A 14,392-nucleotide genomic window follows, 5' to 3' on the forward strand; every position below is an offset into this window, starting at 1 on the left:
GTTTTTTAGAATGAAGGGCTACGATTTTTAAGGGAACCACAACCCTTTAAGTGAAGGGTTGCGGTTTGCCAAAAACCGCAGCCCTTCATTTTATTAATATTGCGCGCAAAACGCTCTCACTCACTCTCTCCCTCGAATTGCCCTCGCTCTCACTTACTCACTTTCTCTCACTCACTCACTCCCTCACACTCACTCGCACATCCCTAACTAATGTCGGAGCACCGCGACATCTTCTCCTCTCACTCACCGGAGCCCTGACGCTAGAAAACCGCGACGTCTTCTCCTCTTGATGCGTATGAGAAATGGCTCGTTTCCAACAAATCCTATTTCTGTTAGGATTTGCTTGTTTCCTATTTCTGTTAGGATTAGAACTCCTAGTTCTGTTAGGAGTCTAATATGTTAAATGTTTTAGTTGAGTTGTAATTCTAATTGAGTTAGAAGTCCAAATCCTAGTTGGATTAGGATTCTAATTGGAGTAGAGTTATAATAGTATTAGAAGTGTGTTTATTTCTTTCTTATATTGTTCTTAGTTTCCTAACCTTAGTAGGAGTAAGGTTTACTTGTTTGCCTTTATTTTAAGGCACAAGCTTGCAACATGTCCTCTAAGGTCTGAATAGTTCTTTTAGTTTGACCGTATGTAGCTGGGTGAAAGACTGTACTCATCAATAGCTCACTACCAAATGCTTCTTGGACCTTTTTCCAGAAATTCGACAGGAATCGTGAATCTCTATAAGATACTATACTCGTGGGTACTCCATGCAGTCGAATGACATTCTTCACATAAGCCTTGACTAAGGCTTCCATACTCCACGTATCCTTCATAGGTATGAACCTTGCTGTCTTGGTTAGTCTGTCCACTATCACCCATATGGTACCCTCCCCGACTCCTAGGTAGGGCTACAACGAAGTCCATGGATATCGAATCCCATTTCCATGTCGGAATGTCTAAAGGTTGAATCTTTCCTTGAGGTCTCTTGTGTTCACTTTTGACTTTCTGATACGTTAGACATTTGGAAACAAACTCAGCCACTGCTCTCTTCATCCCAGGCCACCAGAACATCTTCTTGAGGTCCTTATACAACTTATCTCCCCCGGCCGACGGAATAAGTTGTGTTATGACCCTCACTCATTATCTTCTGTTTCAACCCTTCACACTTTTGTGGTACACACCACCTACCCTTGTATCGTATACTTCCATCTTCATGGATCGCAAACCCCTCTGCTTTGCCCTCTTTAAGCTTTGCTTTGACTCGCTCAAGTTTCACATCCCCAGGTTGACTCTCTCGTATTTCGTCTAGAAAGTTAGGCTCGATGGTTAGGGCACTCAGCAATCTTTCTACCTCCCCTTCATGAACAACTTCTATCCGGAGTCTAGAAAATTCCTCACAAAGTTTGTCGGCAACAACTAATGTATTCAGGCTATGGCTAGACTTGCGACTTAAGCATCAGCAACGACGTTGGCTTTACCCTCATGGTACTGGATGTCTAAGTCATAGTCCTTATGAGCTCTAACCATCTGCGCTGTCTCATATTAAGGTCTTTCTGGGTGAAGATGTATTTGAGGCTTTTGTGATCAGTGAAGATTCGACAGTCACCCGAAAGGTAGTGTCTCCAGATTTTTAGGGCAAAACTATGGCGGCCAATTCTAGTCTGTGTTGGGTAATTGACTTCATATGGCTTCAACTGCGGACGCATAAGCTATGACCTTCCCATTTTGCATAAGAACACAACCCAACCCATTCTTGGAGCATCACTATACACATCATATCCCTCATTCCCTTAGGCAAGGTTAGGACAGGGCTGATGTTAACCTCTCTTTGAGCGTTTGAAAGGCTTTCTCACTGTCCTCATTCCAGTTAAACCTACAATCCTTCTTCATCAATTGGTCATGGGCTTTGCAATTTTGGAGAAGTCTTTCACAAACCTCCTATAGTAACCGGCTAAACCCAAGAAACTTCTTATATTTGTGACATTCGTTGGGATGGGCCATTTACTCACGGCTTTGATCTTTGCAGGATCTACTGGCACACCTCCTTGGAGACAAATGACCCAAAAATGACACTCTTTCCAACCAAAATTCACACTTCGAAAACTTCGCATATAGTTGGTTGTCCCTAAGTGTCTGTAAAATGACTCTCAAATGACCCTCATGTTCCTCCTTGCTCCTAGAATAGATCAGTATATCGTCTATGAACACAACGACAAATTTATCGAGGTAGGGTCGAAAATCCTATTCATAAGGTCCATGAAAACTGCAGGTGCATTAGTAACCCAAAAGGCATACCGTAAACTCATAGTGCCATATCTAGTGAAGGCAGTCTTAGGTATATCATGATCAACAATCCTCAATTGATGGTAACCTGACCTTAAGTCTATTTTGGAGAACATCCCGCACCCTGAAGTTGGTCAACAAGTCATCAATCCTAGGTAAGGGTACTTGTTTTTCACAGTGACATTGTTCAACTCCCGATAGTCTATACACAACCTCAAACTACCATCCTTCTTTTTCACAAATAAGACGGGTGCTCCCCATGGTGACATGCTAGGTCTAATATACCCTTTGTCGTAGTTCCTCCAACTGGTTTTCAACTCGTTCATTTCTGCTGGAGCCATTCGATATGGGGCTTTCGAAATTGGTCCAGTCCCAGGTACTAGGTCAACGGTGAACTCTACATCTCTCCTTGGAGGCATACCAGGTATTTCTTCAGGAAAAACATCCTGGAACTCTCGGACTATCACATCTCAGGTCTCAACGGATCATCCTCAACTCTTCTCACCGAACACATAAATAGAGGCCATCCCTTGTCTACGTAGTTCTTAAGTTGAAGCATTGATCACCTTAATCCGGTTCTCGAGGTATTCTCCTATATGACACTCTTTTTCCCGAAGGATCCTCAGTTCCACTTTCTGCGCATCGCATCTATCTTAGCCATGTACTTTCCAAGCCAATCCATCCCCAAAATAACGTCTAGGTTTGATAAGTTAAACTCTATCAGATCAGAAGGAAAAAACCTCCCCTATTTTCAGTGGCACTTTTAGAAATCTTTTAGAGCAATTAACAGTCTCCCAGACGGAATGACTATAGGCATAGAAATCGACTCAGACTCGATCAATGTAAATCTAACAGTTGAATGGGCAATAAATGACAATGATGCTCCAGAATCAAACAATACTTTAACAGGAGTGGAGTTGATAGAAAATGTACCCGGACAACATCTTCTGAGCCTCTTCTTCCTAGTGTCATCATATACAGCTTCCCCTTGCCCTTATCTTGGGAATTGGTTGCATTGTTCCCATTAGATGTCTGATTTTGGTGTTGGTTAAGGCTTGAGTAGTTAGAATTCCCATTGTAAGCACTTCCCCCATTTCCATTCCCGTTTCGTTTCCCATTTCCATTTTTTGGCCATTGGGTTACAGTTTGTTCTTCGAGTAGCACTCATACCCTATGCCCAATTTCCCGCATTCTCACTTCCACCTTGTTACCCTCACAGTCTCACCAGGATGGTTGTTAGGGCACTTTCTACACCTATACACACGCTCAGTCTGCGGTTATTGGTGTTGTTATTGCGGTTATTGTTGTTGGGATTAAGCTGTTGTTATTGGGTCCCTTACCGAAATTCCTTTGAGGGTTTGATGGTTTTGGTTCCCATTATGCTTCTTTTCAAACTTCTGGACCTCGGGGTTTGGATTATTTCCGTTTCTCACCCTGCTTACCCCCTTCCTCTCTCTTCCTGATGGCATAAAGATGAGCAACTTTGCCAAACACATGATCTAAAGAGGTGAATGTATTCCCCCAGTCTTCCTTGCAGGTCAAGGGTAAGTCCTATTCGAAACGTGAGGCTTTAGTTCCTCAGTAGGTGCATTTCCGGGGCAAATCTCATCAGCTCATGAATTTCCGGTAAGTACTCCTCAACAGACAGAGTCCGTTCCAACATCATAAATTCCTGGGCTTTCTGCTTCTTAAGGTATGGAGGGTAATATTTGTCCCTTAAGGCCTTTTTGAAGGTTTCCCACCCAAAACCAGGCTGACTCAGGAGGTTGTCCTTAGCTTGGGTCCACCAGAAATGGGCATCTCCCTGTAGGTAGTAGCTAGCTAAGGGCACAGTTTTCTCATCAGGGCAGGATAATGTGAAGAAAAGTTTATCAAATTCCCCAACCCAGTTCTCTAATTCCTTGGTCCCCCTTTATTCCCATTTAGTATCGGTGGGTTTCTACGAGTAACCTTCTCAGATAAATCCCCATCACGGTTGTGACCTTGGGCCAGGTTGGCTGTGATTTGCACCAAGTCACGTATCGATTGCTCGATATTCAGAGAGGTTTCAGGTGTGCCTCCCGACCGAACCATTCTACGCTAAAAATAACACAATAGTTATTTCAGTGACGTACACATAATCGTTTACTCATCTAACGATTACACATTGCACATATATCAAATAATTGTTGCGAACAAATACTAAGTCTCTATTGACTTGCACACAAACATCTCAACTAAGACGTCACAACTAATAATAGAGAAAAACATAATGTATCAGTAAAGGTTTTAAAACATATATTATATATATAGGTATTTAAGAGATAAAACGATCGTTTCAATCAAGTAAGTAGTTTTGTCGCAAAATAAGGTTTTAGTTCAATACCATTTTTGAAACATCCTTGTACATCCTCTTAATCTAGTCATATTTGAAGATTTCAAGAATCTTTCACAATTTCAATTAAACAAACAATCAACACATACGAGTTCAAGGCACGAAACGAAATCACCATTGAAATCATGCCTATGATTTAATGCACATAACATAATCTATATGCTCCTATCCCATACTACCCATTTTAAAATCCTTTTTAAAACATCTTTGAAATCAGGAGCTTCTGGCTCTGAATCCAGTTTTGTAACACCCCCAAAATCCATACACGTCTACAACTACGTCGCATCGACTTTGGGAGTGTTACCGCCGCGAGAAACGCAAGGCATAATAAGAAAAAAGTTAACTCAAAACATTGTCTCGAAAAATGAAATGCAGCGGAAATAAAAATGTAACTACAACTCGGGAATCATCAACGACCCCTTTTTTTAAACCAGAAACCAATGCGTAAATTATATTAATCTTATCGTACTTAATTAAAATGATTTAAATTCAAATACTAAAGACTATCCCCCGTATGCTCGATATCATGCAGCAGCACCAGTACACCTAGTCTGCTCCCCATTGTAGCATCAATGGTTCATCACAGGTCAACAAACACATAATAACACACAATCAGCTAGGCCTGGCAAAAGGTGACCCAACCTGACAACTCGACCCGAACCCAACCTGAAAAGAACGGGTTTGGGTTGAGATTTTCAACCCGATTAATTAAATGGGTCGACCTGAACCCGACCTGAAAGATAAATGGGTTAGGTTAAGGTTGAAAATTCCAACCTGAAAACGACCCGCTTAACCTGATTATAAAAAACGGAATTATACTGATGTTTTTTGTTTTGCAATAGAAGATGCTAGAAGCCTAGAACTCACGCAAATCATATATGGGCTTATATAACCGGCCCAAATCCTTCTTAGTTTCTCTTTTCCACATATAAACTAATCTAACCTAACCCTTAATTTTCATTTCTTCTCACGCAGTCACAACAATTTTCACTCTATCTACTCTCTGAGTCTCTCTCTTCTTGGTTTCTTCTCATCTCACTCTCACTCTCAGTGATGCTGCTCTTCAAGACTTCAACAATGACTTGCTGCTCTTCTAATCTCCATTTTTGTATTTTAACTTTCAAGAAGTAATTTAGGTATTTCTTCCCATCTTCATTTCTTTGTTTCTGTATTTAATATTTCTTATTTTCTTTTCTATAATGTCTATTTTTCTTACCTACTTCTTCAATATTTTGTAATTTTTTCTATGATTTCTATTTTTGATTTTTATGCATGCTTCTATTTATTTTACGTATTTTTTTCAAGTTGTGCTTTATTTTTGTGCGTTTTTTCTAATACTTTTTCTGTGCCTTTGTTTAGATCTGTGTTATTTTTGTTATGTCTTCATTTTTTAATTTATTTTTTTGTATTTTTTCGTTATGACTTTATATTATGTATTTTATAGATTGTCTTTTATTTTGTTGTCTTCATTTTTTAATTTATTTTTTGTATTTTTTCGTTATGACTTTATATTCTGTATTTTATAGTTTATGCGTTCTATATTTCTGATCTTCTTCTACCATTCTCGTTTTTGCAGTTAGTATGGTTGATGAAGACTTGAAGGAGTTAATTGTGCTTTCTTCAGAGGTAGAAGAGGATATCGAGATCGACTCTACATATAAGAGAACGATTGCTTGTAAAAAGATTTTTTTTTGTAGCTGAATGTAACATATTTATACAGTAAACTACTTCTATCTCTAAAATACTTTGAAGTATGAACTATGAACTTGGTTAACTTTATGTTTGTGGTTCTTGATTTAGTGAACCAGATCAGGTTCTAATGTTCTTTTTTTAAGATGCTCTGTTTTTGAATCCTTTTGATAGATTTTTTTTTGCTGTAAATGTCTAATTTGCATTTGTTTTTTAATTGAAATGCTACTTGTATTGATTTTTAATTATGATTTTTATTTGGTTAAAATTTGTTTTAATATATAAAAAATATTATCGAAAACTCGGGTTAAATCAGGTTACATTCAGGTTGACCCGAACACGAAAACATCAGGTTAGGGTTGAGCAATTTGACCCGAAAAGTTAAATGGGTCAGGTTCAGGTTGGAGGTTTTTGACCTGAATCTGAACTGACCCGAACACGAACCCGACCTGACCTGATCTGTTTGCCAGCCCTACAATCAGCTATGCTGAGTACGTAATGAACCATTGAATGCATATAAACATAAACAACGCAATAATGAACCATCCTAAGCATGATGCTACATACATCCTTTACTCTTTATTTAGTTGGCATCGAACGGGCACCGTCATCTTACTAGAATCATATGGGCTACTGAATCCTTAATAGACAACTTGGTCTATTAGATAAAATGCAAATACTTTGTTCCGTCTCACACCCATCACCTTAGTATGCATACCCCCAAGATCGTACAGAACCTTCCAGCTACTTGAGTTATCAAAATCATAAGGACACTACTGTCGTCACAGTAGGCCTGCGTAGGAGTGTACAACAAGTCCCACACTCCCCCCATTGTTCGTCACTTGTAGGGAGTCCAACTACAAGTTATTGCCATAATTCACTTTTTAATACTGTCCATTCATTTCATAACCACATAGAGTCATTTACATGTTCTCTTAGTCACAATACTCAAATCGTATCTCTTGTAACACTCTTGTTACACTATGGATTAGATTAATATGAATACAATGCTCATGTTCGTAATACGATAGAATTACGTATTCCAATGCAATATATCGACTTCAAATTACAAACATATTACCAAATAATCTCAACAATCAAACGTTCTCTATCATGCTTCTAGGTTCCAATAGAATAAATTGCAACCTAATCATGATACTAGTACTTGGGATTAAACTGGTACGCGTACGTACCTTGTAACGGAGAATTTTTGCTATATTAACCAAACGTGCCGCTTATGAAATTGGGACCTAAACGATTAAGTATATACTTTAGTGCTACGTCCTTGTCAAAACTATCAACTAATACGTAACTAACTATAACGACGTAGTAATTCAAAATATGACGATAACTAGACTCATTGCTTATGAAATTCCTTTTCTTTTCTATTCTAATGTGTTTAGCGTCTTTTAGGAGTCAATGTTAGTGAGCAAACTGGTTTTAGTTAATGTAATAGTCCACTAACTTTACCAAATCCAATCAAGTCATACGTACAACCTAGTCTTATGTCCAACCGAGTCTTTTGTCCAATCGGGTCTTGTGTCCAATCAGGTTTATGTCCAATCCAGTCTTATGTCCAAAAAACCAGGTTCGCATAACAAGATTATACTTCCAACTAATAACAATAACCTAATTTCTTTACTTCCCACCTTTACTTAATTACAAACCTAAAACCAGATTCACAACATAAATCAGATTAATAGTTTGAACTAATTATATAGCTTAATTAGTTACTAATTAACTCGAAGTACAAACTAATTAATTGCAACTTAATTACAAAAATAGAATATATAATATTAAACTAATATAATATCATATACATATTAGGTTTTATACCACTGAATCTCGCCGACGTTAAACACCGGCAACCGAACTCCGGTGACGACTAGTCCCGCACCGCACTCGCGCAACCGTACGCACAACACACCACTCTCGGCCATAAGCTTCACTCATCGCCCAACACCCTCGAGCAACTGGCGCGCCTTCGCACAACCACATGCTTGGTTCGTCGCTCGCACAACTTCGAACAGCCACACACAACTTCGCACCCTCGTACCAACCTTCGACACCACACCACTTGTTCGCTCGCCTTCGACCCCCGCATAAGACTACACTCAAACGCGACCCTCGTCGCTCGCATAGACAGCCTCGCACAAGTCGCTCACTCGCACCCCTCGAGCATCGACGCATACCCTCAAAGGTTTCATACCCTACAGCCTCGTCCGACACTCGCGTCACACACAGGAGCCTCGCACAACCCTTCGCACGACCCTCACCCTCTCGCGCAGCAGCACACACACAACATGCTCGCCCCTCACCGTCGACGTTGACGATAGAGAAGAACAGAGGAGAGGGAGAACAGCGAGAGAGAGGGGAGAGAAATTGAGAAAAAGAAAAAAAAACAGATGGGGAGAGGAGAAGGTCAGTTAGGGTTTTTTTTTGATTTTTTTATTCTATTTCTTCTATTTATAGTGTGGCAAATCTAGGTCTAGTGAACTCGGTTTAATTTCTTTTAAAATTCCGAAATTAACTAAACCGACCCATAATATTATTATTCTTTGTAAATAATACTAAAATATCTTTTAATTATATTCTTTATTTTTCTTAATTATAAAGAATTAACTCCAAAAATACGGAGTATTACAAATACAATGGATAGTATAACCATCCCACCAAGTGCCCTCTACTTCGTTTAGATGCAATATCGATTTTTCGGTGTTATAGATGGTCATAATTTTTGGATCACCAGATATAATCACAACACCCTAATCAACGAGAAGCTTTACTTCTGATGAGAGTAGAGGCCACTGCTCTATTTTCATGCAGCCATGGTCTTCCTAATAAGAAGTTAAAACAGACTTGAATGTCAATGACCATGAATCTACCTTCCTTGCCACGGGACAAATTTATTTAAGAGGATGATTAAACCCAATACTTCTCTCTTGGCATTATCATATGCTCGTACCACCTGGTTGGATGGCACCAGATCTTCTTTCAAATAACCGAGTCTTGTTAGCACACGCAGAGGACAAACATTAATTGCGGAGCCGTTGTCGATCAATACTCTAGGTATCCCTCATCCATTACAGGGTATAATGATGTGTGGTGAGTAGTTGTGGTTGATATTATCAGGGAGATCATTGTCTGTAAACATGAGAGTTGATCTACCCCATGAATGAGCCTCACCATCTGGTTAGGTGTTATGGAAGAACTTACAGAGGCTTCATTGAGATGCTTCAAAACGGCCACCCTATGAGGCTGAGAATGCATTAATAATTTTCGGATGGAAACATTAGCATTTACTTCTTTCATGTGTTTGATAACATCATCTTCCTTGTTATTATCCTTTGTAATTGGCTCTTTTCCCTTTTCCTTCCTTCTCAATACCTGCAAAGGATTTTCATCCTCCAAATGGGATGGTTTAAAATGGTGACCTACTCTAGGAAAATGAGATATATCCACGTACTCCTCATCAGTAAGATCATTGAGGCAGATGGAGCGCTAGTATGTATTTGGAGTAGAGGAATGTCCTCTAGTGCTTTTCTCCATAAATGTCAAGGCCGAAGAGGCATCTTCATCAGCATCAGGGTCCAAGATGAAGAAAGTACCATCATAATCCAAGGTTCCACACATGTTAGAGAATGGATCCTTGTTAAGAGTGAAACTAGGGTCTTTACAAGGCATCATTTTGACTTTTTCTTGAGTGGAATAGTCGTAGACCAGACACTTATAACTTGCGGCTATTGGAATATCATACATTCAAGGATTTGTCTTGCAGATTAACAAGATTAGGTCACATCCGTCTGACACATAAGATATTGCATTAATTGCAAATGATGGTTTATGATTAGGAAGGGTTTTTTTTTTGTGATGTTGGATTCGGAATCATTTGGTTTAGCAGATTGGACCCTAAAGAGAGTTTTCCACCATCCACAAGATTTTGAATCTAATGCTTTAGAGTCGTGCATCTCTCAGTGTTATGCCTTGGGCTTTGGTGATATTCACAGTTTTGGTTTGGATCGTAACCAGGGTAAGGATTTATAGGAGGTGGGCGTGGATTCAAGGGTTGAATGAGATTAGCCTTTTTTAGCATAGAGAGGGCTTGGGAATAAGTCATGTGCAAAGGAGTGAAGTTCCTGTGGGGTCGCAACTGGAATATTGCAGCAGATGCGCTAATGGCATGAATTGCATTAGTTGTTTTAGGAGCTGTTTAATCATTAGTTGGGGCTCTTTTGTTTTTTCAAAACTTTACATTATAAGTAGTGCCACCAGTAGGTTCATCCTTCTTGATTTCTCCTCTTTTCACATCATCCTCAACTAGAGTTCCGATAGCAATCAAAGCTTTGAAAGTTAGAATATATTGGTATGCCATATGTTTCTGATAGACAGGAAGAAGTTTCTTCAAAACCATTTGCACATGTTCCTCCTCATTAGGCCTACTCATCTTTTTGGGGGCCTTGTTTCTCCATCGAGTGATGAATGAAGAAAATCTCTCGTTATGGTTTTGAGAAGCGGTCTCCGCTCCCATCAAACTTTGTCAGATTAGGCGTCTTGAAACCATGGGGTAATCATGCCTTCAGGAAGAGAGTTAATCCATGAATGTCCATCCATGGTTCAGCCTTAGTCTTGCCTTTTAAGAGTTCTTTAAGCTTGACTACTTCTTCCTCGAGCTTAGTGGGAGTTTCTCTCTCATTGTTCAGAGGCTCAAGGTGAAAAGGTGAAGCTACTTCCGACTCCAGAGGAGGAGGAGGCATCTTGGCGCTTTGGCGCATTATTCCCAACACAGTTTGTTCAATATTATCCTGTTGGTCAAGCATAGCTTGGACAAGTCCTTGGAGCTCAGTCATTGGATCAGGTGGAGGCGTAGAGTTATATTGGTGCTCGTTGTTCGGAATTTCAGACATGATGCTGAGACGTGTAGTAGAGAATACAACTGGTGTAGACAAGGATGACAATATCACTTACAGAGAATGTTCACTATGGTCAGAACTCGGCGAATCAGCCTAGATCTTGAGTGGGCCTAGGCAGAGTTCCTGTGGAATGAGAAGAAAAGGTTAGCACATAAGTTTGTCCATACTTTGTTTCTTTTTTTTTTCTTCTTTTTTTTTGTAGGGAATGAAAGAAATGATATTTTTCATAAACTTTTATTTTACCCTTATTTAAGTCATTAATTAAAAGGTGCGAAACCTTGACTTTATCATTTATTTTAGATATTTCATTAGATTTCTTTGACTTGTTATTCTCTTTTTTTAGACTTGGACCTTTTTATTTAGACTTTCAATTTTAGATTCATATTTTTTGAGATAATACACACATTTTTCAAAATCAATTTGATAATATCCTTCCACTTCCTAATGCTACAAAAATAAGAGAAAAGAGGTATAGTGAGGCATGTGTCCTCATTTTGGCAAATTATGATGCCCAGGTATCATTCTTCTTTATGGTGATCTGCATGTATTGATTGCTTTTAAGCGTTGAAACCATAAGGAAAATATCAAATGCAAAAGGCGACCGAACCCGAAGGTTGCCTATATATCTCCATAAGTGGATTTAGATTTGGGGAAGAAATTTTTCTTACGATGATTTTTTTGAATGGAGAATCAGTCCCTAATGTAATCCTGATATATTAAAAATGAAATTTAACATAGATTTTTTTTTTGCAGCTGCACTCAGAAAATGAGTTGCCAACGTACCCCTTTTAGTACATAACATAGCAGAGAAACTAAAATAAATGCATACAACATTAGAGTTTTTGTTTTGTTTTAGGGGATCAAATCGCACGTAGCTCTACCTACAAAACACAATATAAAAGCGATTAAACAAACCACGTACTTCCTAAACTTTTCATACTTCAGTTAGTCGGGCACCAAGCCATATGTTCTCATGTCCGAAGACGTCTATTCCACCTTTCTTTTTTTCTTTTTGACATATAAGGGGTTGTCTTCTCGGCTGAGGAGTCGTGATGCTCATTTCTTTCATACCAGCATACAAGATTCTCTTGTTTCATAATCAATTTCATCAAGGAATATATAAGGTTCCATGATAGATTGAATGTCAGCAACTTTCTTCTTCTTCACATTGAACGGAGCAGGACTCCTTGTAGAGCCAGTGGAACTTTTTCTCAATCCTCTTAACCTCTCTTATGTCAGGTACCTAGTTTGGTTGATCAAGATCCTCCTCATGAATAGCCTTGTAGAAGTAGTATTTTACCAATTTGAGGGGCGGTATCTCCGTGTGACTATTGTCATTATCCTCGTGATCTAGGTGACATATATGAGATATTCGAGATTTTTGTATTGCCACCCCCATTGTTATATCTATTGGGAATGTGATTACCCCTTGTGGAGTTATCATCTTCATCTTTTCGTGTAACAATGAGATAACAACTTGGTTCTCCTGGAGCCACGGTCGTCCTAACAATAGAGTGAAAGGAGCCTCATACAACAATCTTGAAATTGACCTCTCGCACAACTGTCCAAATACGTAGGATCATAGTGGTTGATCCCATAATTTTTCGTGTTGAACCATCATATCAATTATGGTTCCTGCGGAGGTGTCTCCTTGGTGAGGGGAATATCTGAGCCAAATAAGAGTACTGAGGGGGAAAATATTGATGGAGGCTCCGTTATCGAGCATTACACCCTTTATATGTCTGGCACTATGGTCTACAGTGATGTACATGGCACTATTATGAGTTGGGTTATCAGGGAAGGCTTTATCTGGATAGGTTATGGCAAAGGCGGTTGCAGCCTGATATGTATTGAGAGGTCCTATTGGCATATTTTGAGCATAATAGATGTCGGTATAAGCGATGAGCAGGTAAGTTGTCATCGGAATAGTGTAAATGGCTTCTAAATTGGATCCTTGGGGTACTGAAGGAAAATTACTGCCTAGCATGCAAGGGTTGAGAGAAACATCCTGAGGACCTGCTTCATCTTCTACTGTTGGCGGTGCGGGGGTGATACATGTCGGCCACGTTAGATTCCCATGGATGGTTATTATTCCCGAGGTTGTTGGGTATTTGAGTTTTTGGTGTGCAAGAGATGCAACAGCCTTGTTTGCATGGAGCCATGGTCTCCCCAACAACAAAGAGAATAAGGTTAAGCTTCGACGACCATGAAATCCGCAGCACAAATCCAATCTTTATATTTCACTTGAAGATTGATCGTCCCTATTGCCTTCCTTGAAGAGTTGTCGTATGCTCCCAATACTGTATTAGTAGGGCTTAATAACGTGTAGTTAGTATATCCCAACTGATAAAGCGTTCCTTTGGGGTAAACATCAAGTGTCGATCCATCATCTATTAATACGTTGGTCAACTCATGCCCATTGGATTTCAAAACGATGTATAAAGCTTGATGAGGATACATTTCCTTGGAAAGATAATCCTTAATGAAGGACACAATTAGGGGCATCCATTGTAATATCCCAAATTTTTATAACTATTTTATGAAATTTATGTTGGTATAATAAGATTTTATAAATATAAAATTCGGAAAAAAAAATATTATAGTAATAATCGGATTTATTTTATGAAAAAAAAATATAAAAAAATTTCGAAAATTGTTAAAAGAAAATCAGATTTTAGTTTATCACCGTTTTCGTTCAAAAAGAAAAATAGAGAAAAAGAAAAAAAAAATCTGAAAAAATATAACTTGAGTCGGTTTTGGAAAAGGATTAGATTTTTGAATACTTATCTTTTAATGAAAATCCTAAATTATATATATATATATATATATATATATATATATATATATATAATATATTATATATATATATATATATATATATATATATCTATTATATATATTTATATATATATATATATATCTATATATATATATATATATATATCTATATATATATATACCCCAAACACCCACAAATTCCAATGTAATCCACTTTCTTCATCTCTTTGGAAAGTTTTAAATTTCAGATCTACAATCCACCATTGTTGTGTTTTGAAAGTTTTAAAAGAAAATAAAATTATTTGCAAATAGTACTACGTCGTTGCCCATGAATTCGTCGGAATACTGATGCTAGCCGGTCGGACCTTA

The 14,392-nt window shown here is 38.5% G+C and overlaps 1 long non-coding RNA gene across 1 annotated transcript; it reads left to right on the forward strand.

Moving 5' to 3' along the window:
• Positions 1–5,696: 5,696 nt before the first annotated feature.
• On the forward strand, positions 5,697–6,497 carry LOC109135804 (uncharacterized). The gene is made up of 2 exons (XR_002040692.3): positions 5,697–5,782; positions 6,223–6,497. It is a non-coding gene; the product is annotated as an uncharacterized LOC109135804 (long non-coding RNA).
• The last annotated feature ends 7,895 nt before the right edge of the window (positions 6,498–14,392 follow it).

This window comes from Beta vulgaris, chromosome 8, assembly GCF_026745355.1.
Source record: "Beta vulgaris subsp. vulgaris cultivar EL10 chromosome 8, EL10.2, whole genome shotgun sequence".
NCBI classification, from domain to species: Eukaryota; Viridiplantae; Streptophyta; class Magnoliopsida; order Caryophyllales; family Amaranthaceae; genus Beta; species Beta vulgaris.